This window comes from Carcharodon carcharias (assembly GCF_017639515.1).
Source record: "Carcharodon carcharias isolate sCarCar2 chromosome 37 unlocalized genomic scaffold, sCarCar2.pri SUPER_37_unloc_1, whole genome shotgun sequence".
Lineage (NCBI taxonomy): Eukaryota > Metazoa > Chordata > Chondrichthyes > Lamniformes > Lamnidae > Carcharodon > Carcharodon carcharias.
This window is the reverse complement of record NW_024470758.1, coordinates 6,033,147-6,054,119: the sequence shown is the minus strand read 5'-3', so window position 1 is coordinate 6,054,119 and position 20,973 is coordinate 6,033,147. Positions and strand designations below refer to the sequence as shown.

The following is a 20,973-nucleotide window of genomic DNA, read 5'->3' as shown; positions in this document are numbered from 1 at the left end:
CTGTTGCTGTGCTGTAACTATTCTAAGCTTGTACGTATTTAAGTGTGGGATTCATTCTGTCTCACTATACCTCTGGCAAAGAATTTGAGTGTCTGATTCATTATGTATCTGTCAGTCTCTAGGGATGTGTGAGTGAATGATTCACTCTGTATTGCTGTCTGTGGTGCACTATGTGTGTGAGATTCATTATGTATCTGTCAGTCTCTGAGACACTTTGAAATCGGTATTCATTCTACCCAGAATATACTTCATTGGGCCATCTGGTCTAACTGGTACATTATTCCACAAGATGCTCCACCCAGAATAATTCATGTACCATTATCTGCTGGTCCATGAAATCCATTCTCTCTCCTGTACTTACCTAGCTTTCCCTTAAATACAGCTGTGCTCATTGATTTAACTGCTCAAGACGACAACAAGTCCCACATTCTACAGATTTCATGAGAAATAAGTTACATTGATTTTTTAATTGGATTTAATACTTACAACTGTATGTCGACCCTGTCACATCCATTACTACTTCCTCACATTGACCTGAATCTGCAACACCAACAGTTCATGTTAATTCCCTCCGCTCTGTTGCAGTTCTCGGCTCTGGCCAGTAGATGTCAGCACACTCTGCTAGGTCGAAGTTTACAGATCAGAGATGGACACAACAGGCAAGAATTGTTCACATTATATTAAGAGGGAAGGGAAGGTCTTAGAATTACTAACGGTGGATATGATCTTTTATTCTATTTTGCTATACAAGCAGTAATTATAATGTTGTGCGAAAGCCATCAACATGTTGTGTGTGAATGTGAGATACATTCTTATCGGCCCTTCTCTGATCCAACTTGTGAATGTGGGATTCATTCTGTGTCTGTTACTCACAGGTGCTGTGTGAAAGGCACGCTGGACCTGTCAGTCTTGGTTACTGTATGTGAGTGTGGATACATTCTCCGTGAAACTGTAGGTGAATGTTGCATTCATTCTGCATTTGTCGATAGCTGGTACAGTATATCTGTGTCATAGTCAGCCTGTATCTTGCATTTCCAGGGACTGCATGAGTGTTGGGTCACACCTTGAGCCTGACAGTGGAATGGGGCTGTATGCAACGGATGTGTTCGATCAGTCACTTTCTGGTATTGAACAGGACTCAATCTGAATTTCTTAATGGTGATGGTGGTTTGTGAGTGTGCATGTGTTTCACTCTTTGCCAGTCAGTGCTACTGTATGTGAATGTGGAAACCATTCTGAATCTGAATGTCTCTTGCATTCTGTGGGAGTGTAGTTTCAGTCTGCATTTGTTATTCTCTGGAGCTGTGTATGAGTTTGGCAGGCATTCTGGTCTGTCACTAGGGGTGTAGGTGAGTGTAGGGTTCATATTGCACATTTCATTCTCTGGCACTATAAAGAAATTGGGGCTGATTTTATATCTGAATGTCTCTGGTATTGTTTATGACCATGGCAATCATATATATCTGTCAGGCTCTCCTAATGTGTGAGCCTGGGTTTAATTCTGTTTCTGTCGATGGCATTCTATGTCTGTTGTATTATTATGTAGGTTGGGAATCATATGAATCTTTCAGTCCCTCATGCTGTTTGAGAGCATGAAATTCATTCTGTATCTGTCAGTGGGATTAATTCTGTATCTGTCAGTGTCTGCTACTATATGAAATTGTGGGATTCAATTGCTATATTTCATTCCCTGGTATTGTATGTGGAAGTGAATGAAATATACCAATTGAACCCCACAATTTCATACAGTAGCAGTTACTGACAGATACAGAATTAATCCCACTGGCAGATACAGAATGAATCTCATGCTCACAAATAGCATGAGGGACTGAAATATACATCTGATTCCCAACCTACATAACAATGTGCATGTGTGTGTGTGTTTGTGTAGGTGCATATAGACTTCCATTTGTTTCTGTCAGCACCTGTTATTCTATGAAGCTCTTGGACCCTTTCTACAATCCTCAGAGGTAAAATTGGTGTGTCAGAATAATTTGGTATCACTCACACTGAAATATTGTGAGTGAGTGCAGTAAACAGTCTGTGTCTCTCAACATCCAGCACTGAACATGTGTTTGATAATTGCTCACTGGTACTCTGTGTGAGTAGAGGATTCATTGTGTAACCTTGAGTGTCTGGGACTGTTTGTAAGATTGGGTTAATTGTAAATAAATTTCCAGCACAGCCACAGATCACTAATGTGGTCAGCTTAAGCAAACGATATGTGGAAGTTTTGGCCCAATATTAAATCTGTCACTTTGAACACAATTGGGAAAGATAATGAATCCTTTAATCTGATACTGGATGGGTGTGCAAGTGTAACTCAAGTTGTACTAATCGATTTGCTCTGTGACATTCAGTCTGATTCTGAGTAAGAACTTTGACATGGATGTCAAAACGAGCTCAGTCTGGAATTGTTACAGTATTTCCATTTGACACTGTGTGAGGATGGAGGATTAGTATGTAATCTATAGCTCAGTTCATATTCATCAAATTAATATTGTATCTTTTAGTTTTATAATCAGGGTGAGTTTCGAACTAGAATCTGAATTTCTGTCTCAGGTTTCAGAATATCTCAAACTGATAATGTACTTGAGGTTTGAACTTGTATCTCAGGTATATGTCAGGACACACTATGGGAATTAATAGTGCAATTTATAAGTCCATGATGTGTGTGAATATTGGGCTGGTGATTAACATGAATCTCAGTGTACATCTTTAAAGTTAAGCCTGTAAGCTTGTAACTGGAAACGTGTCAGTTTTATCAGGTATTTAATTTGTAGCGAAGGCAGCACGACTGTGGGATTGACCCAGTGATAATTTAATAGCGGGTGAGAATTTGGACTGGGATTTATGGACACTCCCATCTGCAGGACTGAGTTTGGGTGACATGGATACAATGTCTATCTCTTCTGCTCTGTTTGATTCATGGTTGGAAAATGACTGTGGAACTATTTCTGCTGTCTGAGACTGTGAAATTGATGACATGTCTGTGCCTCTGTGCTCGGTCAGTGATAATGTACATACTGTGTGTGAGAAGGAGCTGGTGGGAATCTTCATTCTAATTTGGCTGGAGGAAACATCACATTTATTCTGGTTCCTTCAATTATTTGCCTGTTGGAGAAAAGTATATTTTAGAATTCATGCACAGGTGAGGTAGAAGATTCTTATTCTATTAGTTTAATCTCTCTATTAATAATCATTATGAAGATCTGGGAAGTCCGGGAAGAGTGTCCTCTGCAGTCACCGTTGCTGGGAAGCAGTCTGGGAAGAGCGTCCTCTGAACTCACCGTCACTGGGAAGCAGTCTGGGAAGAGTGTCCTCTGCAGTCACCGTCACCGGGAAGCAGTCTGGGAAGAGTATCCTCTGAACTCACCGTCACCGGGAAGCAGTCTGGGAAGAATGTCCTCTGCAGTCACCGTCACTGGGAAGCAGTCTGGGAAGAGTGTCCTCTGCAGTCACCGTCACTGGGAAGCAGTCTGGGAAGAGTGCCCTCTGCAGTCACCGGGAAGCAGTCTGGGAAGAGTGTCCTCTGCAGTCCCATCGCCGGGAAGCAGTCTGAGAAGAGTGTCCACTGCAGTCACCGTCGCTGGGAAGCAGTCAGGGAGTCATGAAAGAGTGTCCTGTGCAGTCACCATCACCGGGAAGCAATCTGGGAAGAGTGTCCTCTGCAGTCACAGGGAAGCAGTCTGGGAAGAGCATCCTCTGCAGTCACCGTCACCGGGAAGCAGTCTGGGAAGAGTGTCCTCTGCAGTCACCGTCGCTGGAAAGCAGTCCAGGAAGAGTGTCCTCTGCAGTCACCGTTGCAATGAAGCAGTCTGGGATGAGTGTCCTCTGCAGTCACCGTCGTCGGGAAGCAGCCTGGGATGAGTGTCCTCTGCAGTAACCATCGCTGGGAAGCAGTCTGGGAAGAACGTCCTCTGCAGTCACCGTCACCGGGAAGCAGTCTGGGAAGAGTGTCCTCTGCAGTCACCGGGAAGCAGTCTGGGAAGAGCATCCTCTGCAGTCACCGGGAAGCAGTCTGGGAAGACTGTCCTCTGCAGTCACCAACGCCGGGAAGCAGACTGGGAAGAGAGTCCTCTGCAGTCACCATCACTGGGAAGCAGTCTGGGAAGAGTGTCCTCTGCAGTCACCATCGCTGGGAAGCAGTCTGGGAAGAGTGTCCTCTGCAGTCACCGGGAAGCAGTCTGGGAACAGTGTCCTCTGCAGTCACCGGGAAGCAGTCTGGGAAGAGTGTCCTCTGCAGTCACCGTCGCTGGGAAGCAATCTGGGAAGAGTGTCCTCTGCAGTCACCGTCGCCGGGAAGCAGTTTGGGAAGAGTGTCCACTGCAGTCACCATCACCGAGAAGCAGTCCAGGAAGAGTGTCCTCTGCAGTCACCGTCACTGGGAAGCAGTCTGGGAAGAGTGTCCTCTGCAGTCACCGTCGCCGGGAAGCAGTCTGGGAAGAGTGTCCTCTGCAGTCACCGTCGCTGGGAAGCAGTCAGAGAAGAGTGTCCTGTGCAGTCACCATCACCGGGAAGCAATCTGGGAAGAGTGTCCTCTGCAGTCACAGGGAAGCAGTCTGGGAAGAGCATCCTCTGCAGTCACCGTCACCGGGAAGCAGTCTGGGAAGAGTGTCCTCTGCAGTCACCATCGCTGGAAAGCAGTCCAGGAAGAGTGTCCTCTGCAGTCACCGTTGCAATGAAGCAGTCTGGGATGAGTGTCCTCTGCAGTCACCATCGCTGGGAAGCAGTCTGGGAAGAACGTCCTCTGCAGTCACCATCGCTGGGAAGCAGTCTGGGAAGAGCGTCCTCTGCAGTCACCGGGAAGCAGTCTGGGAACAGCGTCCTCTGCAGTCACCGGGTAGCAGTCTGGGAACAGTGTCCTCTGCAGTCACCGTCGCTGGGAAGCAGTCTGGGAAGAGCGTCCTCTGCAGTCACAGGGAAGCAGTCTGGGAACAGCGTCCTCTGCAGTCACCGGGTAGCAGTCTGGGAAGAGCGTCCTCCGCAGTCACCGGGAAGCAGTCTGGGAAGAGTGTTCTCTGCAGTCACTGTCGCCGGGAAGCAGTCTGGGAAGAGTGTCCTCTGCAGTCACCATCGCCGGGAAGCAGACTGGGAAGAGAGTCCTCTGCAGTCACCATCGCTGGGAAGCAGTCTGGGAAGAGTGTCCTCTGCAGTCACCATCGCTGGGAAGCAGTCTGGGAAGAGTGTCCTCTGCAGTCACCGGGAAGCGGACTGGGAACAGTGTCCTCTGCAGTCACCGGGAAGCAGTCTGAGAAGAGTGTCCTCTGCAGTCACCGTCGCTGGGAAGCAATCTGGGAAGAGTGTCCTCTGCAGTCACCGTCGCCGGGAAGCAGTTTGGGAAGAGTGTCCACTGCAGTCACCATCACCGAGAAGCAGTCCAGGAAGAGTGTCCTCTGCAGTCACCGTCACTGGGAAGCAGTCTGGGAAGAGTGTCCTCTGCAGTCACCGTCGCCGGGAAGCAGTCTGGGAAGAGTGTCCTCTGCAGTCACCGTCGCTGGGAAGCAGTCAGGGAAGAGTGTCCTGTGCAGTCACCATCACCGGGAAGCAATCTGGGAAGAGTGTCCTCTGCAGTCACAGGGAAGCAGTCTGGGAAGAGCATCCTCTGCAGTCACCGTCACCGGGAAGCAGTCTGGGAAGAGTGTCCTCTGCAGTCACCATCGCTGGAAAGCAGTCCAGGAAGAGTGTCCTCTGCAGTCACCATCGCTGGGAAGCAGTCTGGGAAGAGTGTCCTCTGCAGTCACCGGGAAGCGGTCTGGGAACAGTGTCCTCTGCAGTCACCGGGAAGCAGTCTGGGAAGAGTGTCCTCTGCAGTCACCGTTGCAATGAAGCAGTCTGGGATGAGTGTCCTCTGCAGTCACCGTCGCCGGGAAGCAGTCTGGGATGAGTGTCCTCTGCAGTCACCATCGCTGGGAAGCAGTCTGGGAAGAGCGTCCTCTGCAGTCACCGTCACCGGGAAGCAGTCTGGGAAGAGTGTCCTCTGCAGTCCCCATCGCTGGAAAGCAGTCCAGGAAGAGTGTCCTCTGCAGTCACCGTTGCAATGAAGCAGTCTGGGATGAGTGTCCTCTGCAGTCACCGTCGCCGGGAAGCAGTCTGGGATGAGTGTCCTCTGCAGTCACCATCGCTGGGAAGCAGTCTGGGAAGAACGTCCTCTGCAGTCACCATCGCTAGGAAGCAGTCTGGGAAGAGCGTCCTCTGCAGTCACCGGGAAGCAGTCTGGGAACAGCGTCCTCTGCAGTCACCGGGTAGCAGTCTGGGAACAGTGTCCTCTGCAGTCACCGTCGCTGGGAAGCAGTCTGGGAAGAGCGTCCTCTGCAGTCACAGGGAAGCAGTCTGGGAACAGCGTCCTCTGCAGTCACCGGGAAGCAGTCTGGGAAGAGTGTTCTCTGCAGTCACTGTCGCCGGGAAGCAGTCTGGGAAGAGTGTCCTCTGCAGTCACCATCGCCGGGAAGCAGTCTGGGATGAGTGTCCTCTGCAGTCACCATCGCTGGGAAGCAGTCTGGGAAGAACGTCCTCTGCAGTCACCGTCACCGGGAAGCAGTCTGGGAAGAGTGTCCTCTGTGGTCACCGGGAAGCAGTCTGGGAAGAGTGTTCTCTGCAGTCACCGTCGCCGGGAAGCAGTCTGGGAAGAGCGTCCTCTGCAGTCACTGTCGCCGGGAAGCAGTCTGGGAAGAGTGTCCTCTGCAGTCACCGTCGCCGGGAAGCAGTCTGGGAAGAGCGTCCTCTGCAGTCACCGGGAAGCGGTCTGGGAAGAGCGTCCTCTGCAGTCACTGTCGCCGGGAAGCAGTCTGGGAAGAGTGTCCTCTGCAGTCACCGTCGCCGGGAAGCAGTCTGGGAAGAGCGTCCTCTGCAGTCACCGGGAAGCGGTCTGGGAAGAGTGTTCTCTACAGTCACCGTCGCCGGGAAGCAGTCTGGGAAGAGTGTCCTCTGCAGTCACCGTCGCCAGGAAGCAGACTGGGAAGAGTGTCCTCTGCAGTCACCGTCACCAGGAAGCAGTCTGGGAAGAGCGTCCTCTGCAATCACTGTCCCGGGAATAAGTCTGGGAAGATTGTCCTCTGCAGTCACCGTCACCGGGAAGCAGTCTGGGAAGATTGTCCTCTGCAGTCACCGTCACCTGGAAGCAGTCTGGGAACATTGTCCTCTACAGTCACCGTCGCCGGGAAGCAGTCTGGAAAGAGTGTCTTCTACAGTCACCGTCGCCGGGAAGCAGTCTGGGAAGATTGTCCTCTACAGTCACCGTCGCCGGGAAGCAGTCTGGGAAGAGTGTCTTCTACAGTCAACATCGCCGGGAAGCAGTCTGGGAAGAGTGTCCTCTGCAAACACCAGGAAGCAGTCTGGGAAGAGTGTCCTCTGCAGTCACCGTCGCCGGGAAGCAGTCTGGAATGAGTGTCCTCTGCAGTCACCATCGCTGGGAAGCAGTCTGGGAAGAACGTCCTCTGCAGTCACCGTCACCGGGAAGCAGTCTGGGAAGAGTGTCCTCTGCAGTCACCGGGAAGCAGTCTGGGTGAGCGTCTTCTGCAGTCACCGGGAAGCAGTCTGGGAAGAGTGTTCTCTGCAGTCACCGTCGCCGGGAAGCAGTCTGGGAAGAGCGTCCTCTGCAGTCACTGTCGCCGGGAAGCAGTCTGGGAAGAGTGTCCTCTGCAGTCACCGTCGCCGGGAAGCAGTCTGGGAAGAGCGTCCTCTGCAGTCACCGGGAAGCAGTCTGGGAAGAGTGTCCTCTGCAGTCACCGTCGCTGGGAAGCAGTCAGGGAAGAGTGTCCTGTGCAGTCACCATCACCGGGAAGCAATCTGGGAAGAGTGTCCTCTGCAGTCACCGTCACCGGGAAGCAGTCTGGGAAGAGTGTCCTCTGCAGTCACCATCGCTGGAAAGCAGTCCAGGAAGAGTGTCCTCTGCAGTCACCGTTGCAATGAAGCAGTCTGGGATGAGTGTCCTCTGCAGTCACCGTCGCCGGGAAGCAGTCTGGGATGAGTGTCCTCTGCAGTCACCCTCGCTGGGAAGCAGTCTGGGAAGACCGTCCTCTGCAGTCACCATCGCTGGGAAGCAGTCTGGGAAGAGCGTCCTCTGCAGTCACCGTCACCGGGAAGCAGTCTGGGAAGAGTGTCCTCTGCAGTCACCATCGCTGGAAAGCAGTCCAGGAAGAGTGTCCTCTGCAGTCACCGTTGCAATGAAGCAGTCTGGGATGAGTGTCCTCTGCAGTCACCGTCGCCGGGAAGCAGTCTGGGATGAGTGTCCTCTGCAGTCACCATCGCTGGGAAGCAGTCTGGGAAGAACGTCCTCTGCAGTCACCATCGCTGGGAAGCAGTCTGGGAAGAGCGTCCTCTGCAGTCACCGGGAAGCAGTCTGGGAACAGCGTCCTCTGCAGTCACCGGGTAGCAGTCTGGGAACAGTGTCCTCTGCAGTCACCGTCGCTGGGAAGCAGTCTGGGAAGAGCGTCCTCTGCAGTCACAGGGAAGCAGTCTGGGAACAGCGTCCTCTGCAGTCACCGGGAAGCAGTCTGGGAAGAGTGTTCTCTGCAGTCACTGTCGCCGGGAAGCAGTCTGGGAAGAGTGTCCTCTGCAGTCACAGTCGCCGGGAAGCAGTCTGGGAAGAGTGTCCTCTGCAGTCACCATCGCCGGGAAGCAGTCTGGGATGAGTGTCCTCTGCAGTAACCATCGCTGGGAAGCAGTCTGGGAAGAACGCCCTCTGCAGTCACCGTCACCGGGAAGCAGTCTGGGAAGAGTGTCCTCTGTGGTCACCGGGAAGCAGTCTGGGAAGAGTGTTCTCTGCAGCCACCGTCGCCGGGAAGCAGTCTGGGAAGAGCGTCCTCTGCAGTCCCTGTCGCCGGGAAGCAGTCTGGGAAGAGTGTCCTCTGCAGTCACCGTCGCCGGGAAGCAGTCTGGGAAGAGCGTCCTCTGCAGTCACCGGGAAGCGGTCTGGGAAGAGCGTCCTCTGCAGTCACTGTCGCCGGGAAGCAGTCTGGGAAGAGTGTCCTCTGCAGTCACCGTCGCCGGGAAGCAGTCTGGGAAGAGCGTCCTCTGCAGTCACCGGGAAGCGGTCTGGGAAGAGTGTTCTCTACAGTCACCGTCGCCGGGAAGCAGTCTGGGAAGAGTGTCCTCTGCAGTCACCGTCGCCAGGAAGCAGACTGGGAAGAGTGTCCTCTGCAGTCACCGTCACCAGGAAGCAGTCTGGGAAGAGCGTCCTCTGCAGTCACTGTCCCGGGAATAAGTCTGGGAAGATTGTCCTCTGCAGTCACCGTCACCGGGAGGCAGTCTGGGAAGATTGTCCTCTGCAGTCACCGTCACCTGGAAGCAGTCTGGGAACATTGTCCTCTACAGTCACCGTCGCCGGGAAGCAGTCTGGAAAGAGTGTCTTCTACAGTCACCGTCGCCGGGAAGCAGTCTGGGAAGATTGTCCTCTACAGTCACCATCACCGAGAAGCAGTCCAGGAAGAGTGTCCTCTGCAGTCACCGTCACTGGGAAGCAGTCTGGGAAGAGTGTCCTCTGCAGTCACCGTCGCCGGGAAGCAGTCTGGGAAGAGTGTCCTCTGCAGTCACCGTCGCTGGGAAGCAGTCAGGGAAGAGTGTCCTGTGCAGTCACCATCACCGGGAAGCAATCTGGGAAGAGTGTCCTCTGCAGTCACAGGGAAGCAGTCTGGGAAGAGCATCCTCTGCAGTCACCGTCACCGGGAAGCAGTCTGGGAAGAGTGTCCTCTGCAGTCACCGTCGCTGGAAAGCAGTCCAGGAAGAGTGTCCTCTGCAGTCACCGTTGCAATGAAGCTGTCTGGGATGAGTGTCCTCTGCAGTCACCGTCGTCGGGAAGCAGCCTGGGATGAGTGTCTTCTGCAGAAACCATCGCTGGGAAGCAGTCTGGGAAGAACGTCCTCTGCAGTCACCGTCACCGGGAAGCAGTCTGGGAAGAGTGTCCTCTGCAGTCACCGGGAAGCAGTCTGGGAAGAGCATCCTCTGCAGTCACCGGGAAGCAGTCTGGGAAGACTGTCCTCTGCAGTCACCATCGCCGGGAAGCAGACTGGGAAGAGAGTCCTCTGCAGTCACCATCGCTGGGAAGCAGTCTGGGAAGAGTGTCCTCTGCAGTCACCATCGCTGGGAAGCAGTCTGGGAAGAGTGTCCTCTGCAGTCACCGGGAAGCAGTCTGGGAACAGTGTCCTCTGCAGTCACCGGGAAGCAGTCTGGGAAGAGTGTCCTCTGCAGTCACCGTCGCTGGGAAGCAATCTGGGAAGAGTGTCCTCTGCAGTCACCGTCGCCGGGAAGCAGTTTGGGAAGAGTGTCCACTGCAGTCACCATCACCGAGAAGCAGTCCAGGAAGAGTGTCCTCTGCAGTCACCGTCACTGGGAAGCAGTCTGGGAAGAGTGTCCTCTGCAGTCACCGTCGCCGGGAAGCAGTCTGGGAAGAGTGTCCTCTGCAGTCACCGTCGCTGGGAAGCAGTCAGGGAAGAGTGTCCTGTGCAGTCACCATCACCGGGAAGCAATCTGGGAAGAGTGTCCTCTGCAGTCACAGGGAAGCAGTCTGGGAAGAGCATCCTCTGCAGTCACCGTCACCGGGAAGCAGTCTGGGAAGAGTGTCCTCTGCAGTCACCATCGCTGGAAAGCAGTCCAGGAAGAGTGTCCTCTGCAGTCACCGTTGCAATGAAGCAGTCTGGGATGAGTGTCCTCTGCAGTCACCATCGCTGGCAAGCAGTCTGGGAAAAACGTCCTCTGCAGTCACCATCGCTGGGAAGCAGTCTGGGAAGAGCGTCCTCTGCATTCACCGGGAAGCAGTCTGGGAACAGCGTCCTCTGCAGTCACCGGGTAGCAGTCTGGGAACAGTGTCCTCTGCAGTCACCGTCGCTGGGAAGCAGTCTGGGAAGAGCGTCCTCTGCAGACACCGTCGCCGGGAAGCAGTCTGGGAAAAGCATCCTCTGCAGTCACCGGGTAGCAGTCTGGGAAGAGCGTCCTCTGCAGTCACTGGGAAGCAGTCTGGGAAGAGTGTCCTCTGCAGTCACCGGGAAGCAGTCTGGGAAGAGCATCCTCTGCAGTCACCGGGAAGCAGTCTGGGAAGAGTGTCCTCTGCAGTCACCATCGCCGGGAAGCAGACTGGGAAGAGAGTCCTCTGCAGTCACCATCGCTGGGAAGCAGTCTGGGAAGAGTGTCCTCTGCAGTCACCATCGCTGGGAAGCAGTCTGGGAAGAGTGTCCTCTGCAGTCACCGGGAAGCGGTCTGGGAACAGTGTCCTCTGCAGTCACCGGGAAGCAGTCTGGGAAGAGTGTCCTCTGCAGTCACCGTCGCTGGGAAGCAATCTGGGAAGAGTGTCCTCTGCAGTCACCGTCGCCGGGAAGCAGTTTGGGAAGAGTGTCCACTGCAGTCACCATCACCGAGAAGCAGTCCAGGAAGAGTGTCCTCTGCAGTCACCGTCACTGGGAAGCAGTCTGGGAAGAGTGTCCTCTGCAGTCACCGTCGCCGGGAAGCAGTCTGGGAAGAGTGTCCTCTGCAGTCACCGTCGCTGGGAAGCAGTCAGGGAAGAGTGTCCTGTGCAGTCACCATCACCGGGAAGCAATCTGGGAAGAGTGTCCTCTGCAGTCACAGGGAAGCAGTCTGGGAAGAGCATCCTCTGCAGTCACCGTCACCGGGAAGCAGTCTGGGAAGAGTGTCCTCTGCAGTCACCATCGCTGGAAAGCAGTCCAGGAAGAGTGTCCTCTGCAGTCACCGTTGCAATGAAGCAGTCTGGGATGAGTGTCCTCTGCAGTCACCATCGCTGGGAAGCAGTCTGGGAAAAACGTCCTCTGCAGTCACCATGGCTGGGAAGCAGTCTGGGAAGAGCGTCCTCTGCAGTCACCGTCACCGGGAAGCAGTCTGGGAAGAGTGTCCTCTGCAGTCACCATCGCTGGAAAGCAGTCCAGGAAGAGTGTCCTCTGCAGTCACCGTTGCAATGAAGCAGTCTGGGATGAGTGTCCTCTGCAGTCACCGTCGCCGGGAAGCAGTCTGGGATGAGTGTCCTCTGCAGTCACCATCGCTGGGAAGCAGTCTGGGAAGAACGTCCTCTGCAGTCACCATCGCTAGGAAGCAGTCTGGGAAGAGCGTCCTCTGCAGTCACCGGGAAGCAGTCTGGGAACAGCGTCCTCTGCAGTCACCGGGTAGCAGTCTGGGAACAGTGTCCTCTGCAGTCACCGTCGCTGGGAAGCAGTCTGGGAAGAGCGTCCTCTGCAGTCACAGGGAAGCAGTCTGGGAACAGCGTCCTCTGCAGTCACCGGGAAGCAGTCTGGGAAGAGTGTTCTCTGCAGTCACTGTCGCCGGGAAGCAGTCAGGGAAGAGTGTCCTGTGCAGTCACCATCACCGGGAAGCAATCTGGGAAGAGTGTCCTCTGCAGTCACAGGGAAGCAGTCTGGGAAGAGCATCCTCTGCAGTCACCGTCACCGGGAAGCAGTCTGGGAAGAGTGTCCTCTGCAGTCACCATCGCTGGAAAGCAGTCCAGGAAGAGTGTCCTCTGCAGTCACCGGTGTAATGAAGCAGTCTGGGATGAGTGTCCTCTGCAGTCACCATCGCTGGGAAGCAGTCTGGGAAGAACGTCCTCTGCAGTCACCATGGCTGGGAAGCAGTCTGGGAAGAGCGTCCTCTGCAGTCACCGTCACCGGGAAGCAGTCTGGGAAGAGTGTCCTCTGCAGTCACCATCGCTGGAAAGCAGTCCAGGAAGAGTGTCCTCTGCAGTCACCGTTGCAATGAAGCAGTCTGGGATGAGTGTCCTCTGCAGTCACCGTCGCCGGGAAGCAGTCTGGGATGAGTGTCCTCTGCAGTCACCATCGCTGGGAAGCAGTCTGGGAAGAACGTCCTCTGCAGTCACCATCGCTAGGAAGCAGTCTGGGAAGAGCGTCCTCTGCAGTCACCGGGAAGCAGTCTGGGAACAGCGTCCTCTGCAGTCACCGGGTAGCAGTCTGGGAACAGTGTCCTCTGCAGTCACCGTCGCTGGGAAGCAGTCTGGGAAGAGCGTCCTCTGCAGTCACAGGGAAGCAGTCTGGGAACAGCGTCCTCTGCAGTCACCGGGAAGCAGTCTGGGAAGAGTGTTCTCTGCAGTCACTGTCGCCGGGAAGCAGTCTGGGAAGAGTGTCCTCTGCAGTCACAGTCGCCGGGAAGCAGTCTGGGAAGAGTGTCCTCTGCAGTCACCATCGCCGGGAAGCAGTCTGGGATGAGTGTCCTCTGCAGTCACCATCGCTGGGAAGGAGTCTGGGAAGAACGTCCTCTGCAGTCACCGTCACCGGGAAGCAGTCTGGGAAGAGTGTCCTCTGTGGTCACCGGGAAGCAGTCTGGGAAGAGTGTTCTCTGCAGTCACCGTCGCCGGGAAGCAGTCTGGGAAGAGCGTCCTCTGCAGTCACTGTCGCCGGGAAGCAGTCTGGGAAGAGTGTCCTCTGCAGTCACCGTCGCCGAGAAGCAGTCTGGGAAGAGCGTCCTCTGCAGTCACCGGGAAGCGGTCTGGGAAGAGCGTCCTCTGCAGTCACCGTCGCCGGGAAGCAGTCTGGGAAGAGTGTCCTCTGCAGTCACCGTCGCCGGGAAGCAGTCTGGGAAGAGCGTCCTCTGCAGTCACCGGGAAGCGGTCTGGGAAGAGTGTTCTCTACAGTCACCGTCGCCGGGAAGCAGTCTGGGAAGAGTGTCCTCTGCAGTCACCGTCGCCAGGAAGCAGACTGGGAAGAGTGTCCTCTGCAGTCACCGTCACCAGGAAGCAGTCTGGGAAGAGCGTCCTCTGCAGTCACCGTCGCCGGGAAGCAGTCTGGGAAGATTGTCCTCTACAGTCACCGTCGCCGGGAAGCAGTCTGGGAAGAGTGTCTTCTACAGTCAACGTCGCCGGGAAGCAGTCTGGGAAGAGTGTCCTCTGCAAACACCAGGAAGCAGTCTCGGAAGAGTGTCCTCTGCAGTCACCGTCGCCGGGAAGCAGTCTGGAATGAGTGTCCTCTGCAGTCACCATCGCTGGGAAGCAGTCTGGGAAGAACGTCCTCTGCAGTCACCGTCACCGGGAAGCAGTCTGGGAAGAGTGTCCTCTGCAGTCACCGGGAAGCAGTCTGGGTGAGCGTCTTCTGCAGTCACCGGGAAGCAGTCTGGGAAGAGTGTTCTCTGCAGTCACCGTCGCCGGGAAGCAGTCTGGGAAGAGCGTCCTCTGCAGTCACTGTCGCCGGGAAGCAGTCTGGGAAGAGTGTCCTCTGCAGTCACCGTCGCCGGGAAGCAGTCTGGGAAGAGCGTCCTCTGCAGTCACCGGGAAGCAGTCTGGGAAGAGTGTCCTCTGCAGTCACCGTCGCTGGGAAGCAGTCAGGGAAGAGTGTCCTGTGCAGTCACCATCACCGGGAAGCAATCTGGGAAGAGTGTCCTCTGCAGTCACAGGGAAGCAGTCTGGGAAGAGTGTTCTCTACAGTCACCGTCGCCGGGAAGCAGTCAGGGAAGAGTGTCCTCTGCAGTCACCGTCGCCGGGAAGCAGTTTGGGAAGAGTGTCCACTGCAGTCACCATCACCGAGAAGCAGTCCAGGAAGAGTGTCCTCTGCAGTCACCGTCACTGGGAAGCAGTCTGGGAAGAGTGTCCTCTGCAGTCACCGTCGCCGGGAAGCAGTCTGGGAAGAGTGTCCTCTGCAGTCACCGTCGCTGGGAAGCAGTCAGGGAAGAGTGTCCTGTGCAGTCACCATCACCGGGAAGCAATCTGGGAAGAGTGTCCTCTGCAGTCACAGGGAAGCAGTCTGGGAAGAGCATCCTCTGCAGTCACCGTCACCGGGAAGCAGTCTGGGAAGAGTGTCCTCTGCAGTCACCATCGCTGGAAAGCAGTCCAGGAAGAGTGTCCTCTGCAGTCACCGTTGCAATGAAGCAGTCTGGGATGAGTGTCCTCTGCAGTCACCATCGCTGGGAAGCAGTCTGGGAAAAACGTCCTCTGCAGTCACCATGGCTGGGAAGCAGTCTGGGAAGAGCGTCCTCTGCAGTCACCGTCACCGGGAAGCAGTCTGGGAAGAGTGTCCTCTGCAGTCACCATCGCTGGAAAGCAGTCCAGGAAGAGTGTCCTCTGCAGTCACCGTTGCAATGAAGCAGTCTGGGATGAGTGTCCTCTGCAGTCACCGTCGCCGGGAAGCAGTCTGGGATGAGTGTCCTCTGCAGTCACCATCGCTGGGAAGCAGTCTGGGAAGAACGTCCTCTGCAGTCACCATCGCTAGGAAGCAGTCTGGGAAGAGCGTCCTCTGCAGTCACCGGGAAGCAGTCTGGGAACAGCGTCCTCTGCAGTCACCGGGTAGCAGTCTGGGAACAGTGTCCTCTGCAGTCACCGTCGCTGGGAAGCAGTCTGGGAAGAGCGTCCTCTGCAGTCACAGGGAAGCAGTCTGGGAACAGCGTCCTCTGCAGTCACCGGGAAGCAGTCTGGGAAGAGTGTTCTCTGCAGTCACTGTCGCCGGGAAGCAGTCAGGGAAGAGTGTCCTGTGCAGTCACCATCACCGGGAAGCAATCTGGGAAGAGTGTCCTCTGCAGTCACAGGGAAGCAGTCTGGGAAGAGCATCCTCTGCAGTCACCGTCACCGGGAAGCAGTCTGGGAAGAGTGTCCTCTGCAGTCACCATCGCTGGAAAGCAGTCCAGGAAGAGTGTCCTCTGCAGTCACCGGTGTAATGAAGCAGTCTGGGATGAGTGTCCTCTGCAGTCACCATCGCTGGGAAGCAGTCTGGGAAGAACGTCCTCTGCAGTCACCATGGCTGGGAAGCAGTCTGGGAAGAGCGTCCTCTGCAGTCACCGTCACCGGGAAGCAGTCTGGGAAGAGTGTCCTCTGCAGTCACCATCGCTGGAAAGCAGTCCAGGAAGAGTGTCCTCTGCAGTCACCGTTGCAATGAAGCAGTCTGGGATGAGTGTCCTCTGCAGTCACCGTCGCCGGGAAGCAGTCTGGGATGAGTGTCCTCTGCAGTCACCATCGCTGGGAAGCAGTCTGGGAAGAACGTCCTCTGCAGTCACCATCGCTAGGAAGCAGTCTGGGAAGAGCGTCCTCTGCAGTCACCGGGAAGCAGTCTGGGAACAGCGTCCTCTGCAGTCACCGGGTAGCAGTCTGGGAACAGTGTCCTCTGCAGTCACCGTCGCTGGGAAGCAGTCTGGGAAGAGCGTCCTCTGCAGTCACAGGGAAGCAGTCTGGGAACAGCGTCCTCTGCAGTCACCGGGAAGCAGTCTGGGAAGAGTGTTCTCTGCAGTCACTGTCGCCGGGAAGCAGTCTGGGAAGAGTGTCCTCTGCAGTCACAGTCGCCGGGAAGCAGTCTGGGAAGAGTGTCCTCTGCAGTCACCATCGCCGGGAAGCAGTCTGGGATGAGTGTCCTCTGCAGTCACCATCGCTGGGAAGGAGTCTGGGAAGAACGTCCTCTGCAGTCACCGTCACCGGGAAGCAGTCTGGGAAGAGTGTCCTCTGTGGTCACCGGGAAGCAGTCTGGGAAGAGTGTTCTCTGCAGTCACCGTCGCCGGGAAGCAGTCTGGGAAGAGCGTCCTCTGCAGTCACTGTCGCCGGGAAGCAGTCTGGGAAGAGTGTCCTCTGCAGTCACCGTCGCCGAGAAGCAGTCTGGGAAGAGCGTCCTCTGCAGTCACCGGGAAGCGGTCTGGGAAGAGCGTCCTCTGCAGTCACCGTCGCCGGGAAGCAGTCTGGGAAGAGTGTCCTCTGCAGTCACCGTCGCCGGGAAGCAGTCTGGGAAGAGCGTCCTCTGCAGTCACCGGGAAGCGGTCTGGGAAGAGTGTTCTCTACAGTCACCGTCGCCGGGAAGCAGTCTGGGAAGAGTGTCCTCTGCAGTCACCGTCGCCAGGAAGCAGACTGGGAAGAGTGTCCTCTGCAGTCACCGTCACCAGGAAGCAGTCTGGGAAGAGCGTCCTCTGCAGTCACCTTCGCCGGGAAGCAGTCTGGGAAGATTGTCCTCTACAGTCACCGTCGCCGGGAAGCAGTCTGGGAAGAGTGTCTTCTACAGTCAACGTCGCCGGGAAGCAGTCTGGGAAGAGTGTCCTCTGCAAACACCAGGAAGCAGTCTCGGAAGAGTGTCCTCTGCAGTCACCGTCGCCGGGAAGCAGTCTGGAATGAGTGTCCTCTGCAGTCACCATCGCTGGGAAGCAGTCTGGGAAGAACGTCCTCTGCAGTCACCGTCACCGGGAAGCAGTCTGGGAAGAGTGTCCTCTGCAGTCACCGGGAAGCAGTCTGGGTGAGCGTCTTCTGCAGTCACCGGGAAGCAGTCTGGGAAGAGTGTTCTCTGCAGTCACCGTCGCCGGGAAGCAGTCTGGGAAGAGCGTCCTCTGCAGTCACTGTCGCCGGGAAGCAGTCTGGGAAGAGTGTCCTCTGCAGTCACCGTCGCCGGGAAGCAGTCTGGGAAGAGCGTCCTCTGCAGTCACCGGGAAGCAGTCTGGGAAGAGTGTCCTCTGCAGTCACCGTCGCTGGGAAGCAGTCAGGGAAGAGTGTCCTGTGCAGTCACCATCACCGGGAAGCAATCTGGGAAGAGTGTCCTCTGCAGTCACAGGGAAGCAGTCTGGGAAGAGTGTTCTCTACAGTCACCGTCGCCGGGAAGCAGTCAGGGAAGAGTGTCCTCTGCAGTCACCGTCGCCGGGAAGCAGTTTGGGAAGAGTGTCCACTGCAGTCACCATCACCGAGAAGCAGTCCAGGAAGAGTGTCCTCTGCAGTCACCGTCACTGGGAAGCAGTCTGGGAAGAGTGTCCTCTGCAGTCACCGTCGCCGGGAAGCAGTCTGGGAAGAGTGTCCTCTGCAGTCACCGTCGCTGGGAAGCAGTCAGGGAAGAGTGTCCTGTGCAGTCACCATCACCGGGAAGCAATCTGGGAAGAGTGTCCTCTGCAGTCACAGGGAAGCAGTCTGGGAAGAGCATCCTCTGCAGTCACCGTCACCGGGAAGCAGTCTGGGAAGAGTGTCCTCTGCAGTCACCATCGCTGGAAAGCAGTCCAGGAAGAGTGTCCTCTGCAGTCACCGTTGCAATGAAGCAGTCTGGGATGAGTGTCCTCTGCAGTCACCATCGCTGGGAAGCAGTCTGGGAAAAACGTCCTCTGCAGTCACCATGGCTGGGAAGCAGTCTGGGAAGAGCGTCCTCTGCAGTCACCGTCACCGGGAAGCAGTCTGGGAAGAGTGTCCTCTGCAGTCACCATCGCTGGAAAGCAGTCCAGGAAGAGTGTCCTCTGCAGTCACCGTTGCAATGAAGCAGTCTGGGATGAGTGTCCTCTGCAGTCACCGTCGCCGGGAAGCAGTCTGGGATGAGTGTCCTCTGCAGTCACCATCGCTGGGAAGCAGTCTGGGAAGAACGTCCTCTGCAGTCACCATCGCTAGGAAGCAGTCTGGGAAGAGCGTCCTCTGCAGTCACCGGGAAGCAGTCTGGGAACAGCGTCCTCTGCAGTCACCGGGTAGCAGTCTGGGAACAGTGTCCTCTGCAGTCACCGTCGCTGGGAAGCAGTCTGGGAAGAGCGTCCTCTGCAGTCACAGGGAAGCAGTCTGGGAACAGCGTCCTCTGCAGTCACCGGGAAGCAGTCTGGGAAGAGTGTTCTCTGCAGTCACTGTCGCCGGGAAGCAGTCAGGGAAGAGTGTCCTGTGCAGTCACCATCACCGGGAAGCAATCTGGGAAGAGTGTCCTCTGCAGTCACAGGGAAGCAGTCTGGGAAGAGCATCCTCTGCAGTCACCGTCACCGGGAAGCAGTCTGGGAAGAGTGTCCTCTGCAGTCACCATCGCTGGAAAGCAGTCCAGGAAGAGTGTCCTCTGCAGTCACCGGTGTAATGAAGCAGTCTGGGATGAGTGTCCTCTGCAGTCACCATCGCTGGGAAGCAGTCTGGGAAGAACGTCCTCTGCAGTCACCATGGCTGGGAAGCAGTCTGGGAAGAGCGTCCTCTGCAGTCACCGTCACCGGGAAGCAGTCTGGGAAGAGTGTCCTCTGCAGTCACCATCGCTGGAAAGCAGTCCAGGAAGAGTGTCCTCTGCAGTCACCGTTGCAATGAAGCAGTCTGGGATGAGTGTCCTCTGCAGTCACCGTCGCCGGGAAGCAGTCTGGGATGAGTGTCCTCTGCAGTCACCATCGCTGGGAAGCAGTCTGGGAAGAACGTCCTCTGCAGTCACCATCGCTAGGAAGCAGTCTGGGAAGAGCGTCCTCTGCAGTCACCGGGAAGCAGTCTGGGAACAGCGTCCTCTGCAGTCACCGGGTAGCAGTCTGGGAACAGTGTCCTCTGCAGTCACCGTCGCTGGGAAGCAGTCTGGGAAGAGCGTCCTCTGCAGTCACAGGGAAGCAGTCTGGGAACAGCGTCCTCTGCAGTCACCGGGAAGCAGTCTGGGAAGAGTGTTCTCTGCAGTCACTGTCGCCGGGAAGCAGTCTGGGAAGAGTGTCCTCTGCAGTCACAGTCGCCGGGAAGCAGTCTGGGAAGAGTGTCCTCTGCAGTCACCATCGCCGGGAAGCAGTCTGGGATGAGTGTCCTCTGCAGTCACCATCGCTGGGAAGGAGTCTGGGAAGAACGTCCTCTGCAGTCACCGTCACCGGGAAGCAGTCTGGGAAGAGTGTCCTCTGTGGTCACCGGGAAGCAGTCTGGGAAGAGTGTTCTCTGCAGTCACCGTCGCCGGGAAGCAGTCTGGGAAGAGCGTCCTCTGCAGTCACTGTCGCCGGGAAGCAGTCTGGGAAGAGTGTCCTCTGCAGTCACCGTCGCCGAGAAGCAGTCTGGGAAGAGCGTCCTCTGCAGTCACCGGGAAGCGGTCTGGGAAGAGCGTCCTCTGCAGTCACCGTCGCCGGGAAGCAGTCTGGGAAGAGTGTCCTCTGCAGTCACCGTCGCCGGGAAGCAGTCTGGGAAGAGCGTCCTCTGCAGTCACCGGGAAGCGGTCTGGGAAGAGTGTTCTCTACAGTCACCGTCGCCGGGAAGCAGTCTGGGAAGAGTGTCCTCTGCAGTCACCGTCGCCAGGAAGCAGACTGGGAAGAGTGTCCTCTGCAGTCACCGTCACCAGGAAGCAGTCTGGGAAGAGCGTCCTCTGCAGTCACCGTCGCCGGGAAGCAGTCTGGGAAGATTGTCCTCTACAGTCACCGTCGCCGGGAAGCAGTCTGGGAAGAGTGTCTTCTACAGTCAACGTCGCCGGGAAGCAGTCTGGGAAGAGTGTCCTCTGCAAACACCAGGAAGCAGTCTCGGAAGAGTGTCCTCTGCAGTCACCGTCGCCGGGAAGCAGTCTGGAATGAGTGTCCTCTGCAGTCACCATCGCTGGGAAGCAGTCTGGGAAGAACGTCCTCTGCAGTCACCGTCACCGGGAAGCAGTCTGGGAAGAGTGTCCTCTGCAGTCACCGGGAAGCAGTCTGGGTGAGCGTCTTCTGCAGTCACCGGGAAGCAGTCTGGGAAGAGTGTTCTCTGCAGTCACCGTCGCCGGGAAGCAGTCTGGGAAGAGCGTCCTCTGCAGTCACTGTCGCCGGGAAGCAGTCTGGGAAGAGTGTCCTCTGCAGTCACCGTCGCCGGGAAGCAGTCTGGGAAGAGCGTCCTCTGCAGTCACCGGGAAGCAGTCTGGGAAGAGTGTCCTCTGCAGTCACCGTCGCTGGGAAGCAGTCAGGGAAGAGTGTCCTGTGCAGTCACCATCACCGGGAAGCAATCTGGGAAGAGTGTCCTCTGCAGTCACAGGGAAGCAGTCTGGAAAGAGCATCCTCTGCAGTCACCGTCACCGGGAAGCAGTCCTGGAAGAGTGTCCTCTGCAGTCACCATCGCTGGAAAGCAGTCCAGGAAGAGTGTCCTCTGCAGTCACCGTTGCAATGAAGCAGTCTGGGATGAGTGTCCTCTGCAGTCACCATCGCTGGCAAGCAGTCTGGGAAAAACGTCCTCTGCAGTCACCATCGCTGGGAAGCAGTCTGGGAAGAGCGTCCTCTGCATTCACCGGGAAGCAGTCTGGGAACAGCGTCCTCTGCAGTCACCGGGTAGCAGTCTGGGAACAGTGTCCTCTGCAGTCACCGTCGCTGGGAAGCAGTCTGGGAAGAGCGTCCTCTGCAGTCACAGGGAAGCAGTCTGGGAACAGCGTCCTCTGCAGTCAC

The 20,973-nt window shown here is 56.2% G+C and overlaps 1 long non-coding RNA gene across 1 annotated transcript in view; it reads right to left on the bottom strand.

Moving 5' to 3' along the window:
* Positions 1 to 1,786: 1,786 nt before the first annotated feature.
* Positions 1,787 to 20,973, bottom strand: part of LOC121274577 — an 87,796-nt gene continuing 68,609 nt past the window's right edge. Inside the window, exon 3 of the long non-coding RNA XR_005942272.1 lies at positions 1,787 to 3,114. This is a non-coding gene — a long non-coding RNA (uncharacterized LOC121274577). The remainder of the gene's footprint in view (positions 3,115 to 20,973) is intronic.